Source organism: Triturus cristatus, chromosome 5_2 (assembly GCF_964204655.1).
Source record: "Triturus cristatus chromosome 5_2, aTriCri1.1, whole genome shotgun sequence".
In the NCBI taxonomy this organism is placed as follows: Eukaryota; Metazoa; Chordata; class Amphibia; order Caudata; family Salamandridae; genus Triturus; species Triturus cristatus.
Genome location: NC_140588.1, coordinates 573,863,482 through 573,864,869, shown reverse-complemented (window position 1 = coordinate 573,864,869; position 1,388 = coordinate 573,863,482). Strand labels below are relative to the sequence as shown.

The window sequence follows — 1,388 nt, the reverse complement described above, 5'->3', positions numbered from 1 at the left end:
TGTATTTCTCTAAGCAGGGGCTCTGCGTAGGTGGCACTGCATTGCTTTGGGAAGCATCCATTCTAAGTGCAGAGTAACAGCAGACCCCACAGCTGAGACGTGAATTGGGACTGTTAAGGAAGGGCACTGGGAGGGTGAGGAGGGCAGAGGAAAATGCTTTACAAAAGCATCTGCAAGTTCCTACACACCCGCTGAAAACCCATACCAGGAATGGGGCTCGAACCCATGCGGACAACTGTCCATTGGATCTTAAGTCCAACGCCTTAACCACTCGGCCACCCTGGTGAGACCCAAGGCCCTGCCTTACTCAGCTCCCTTTTCATGCTGGCTGCTCCAGCGCAGGCTGTCCAGCAAGAGGTGATTGCAGAGTAAAAAGGCTTTTGCAGGAGGATAAAGGTAATTGCTTATGACAAACACACTGTGTGACACCTAACTTTTCCCCACTCGTACTTTATGGGCAATCTATACAGTGGAGTTAGCTTAGTCACAATAAGGAAGTGAGCAAGGCAGGCTCACAAGAGCATCTCCTCCCTGGTGGTCTAGTGGCTAGGATTCGGCGCTTTCACCGCCGCGGCCCGGGTTCGATTCCCGGTCAGGGAAGATCCCTCTAAGACGTAGACGTGCGTAATTTGTCCACGCAGCTCAGCTTTTTTTAATCGAAGGTCCTTAAAAAGGCACCCGACCTATAGACGAAAGCAGAGGAAAGGGGCTGGGTCCCCTGTGTGCCAGGTTGCTTTGCTCCCATTGCCCTCAGCCACCTTCATGCGCACGCAGTCCCCCACCCAGTCAGGTGCTCTATGTGGGCGTAAAGTGCAGTACCAGCTCATCAGAAAGGTAAATTGCTGGAAAACCCGGCTGCGATGTATACATCTACTTTGGAGCACTCTTCTCCCTTGCACTCTTGAATCGGTCATTCGCAATGTATTCTTCCAGCAAGCTGAATAACGAGGTAGGTGTGAGAAGGTGTACCAGCTGTCTTTGAGCTATCAGCGGCCACTAGGTGTCCCTCTTGTGATTTCCCGGGGATCCCGATCGTACAGGAATTCGTGGGTTCAGTAGCACGGGGGAGGGGATGGCCTGTGCTTGGAAGTGACAAACAGTCTGGTGGAATCATGAGTGTTTTTTCAAGTTCTGATTCATATTCGCTGTAGAATAAAATATGCTTTCAGCCCCCATGAGCTTTGTCACTAGGAGAGCAGTGTAGGAACTTTTGCTGTATGGCTGTGGGTTCCCTGGTGGTCTAGTGGTTAGGATTCGGCGCTCTCACTGCCGCGGCCCGGGTTCGATTCCCGGTCAGGGAACAGTCCTTCTTCTGCCCTTGAACGCTTTTCCTTCCCGCAGGTCAGGGCTTCTCAAAATGAATTTGCTTTTCTGACAAACAGTTTGCC

The 1,388-nt window shown here is 51.7% G+C and overlaps 1 non-coding gene across 1 annotated transcript; it reads left to right on the top strand.

The window, feature by feature from the left end:
* Positions 1-528: 528 nt before the first annotated feature.
* Positions 529-600, top strand: TRNAE-UUC (transfer RNA glutamic acid (anticodon UUC)). Its single transcript has one exon. It is a non-coding gene; the product is annotated as a tRNA-Glu (tRNA).
* The last annotated feature ends 788 nt before the right edge of the window (positions 601-1,388 follow it).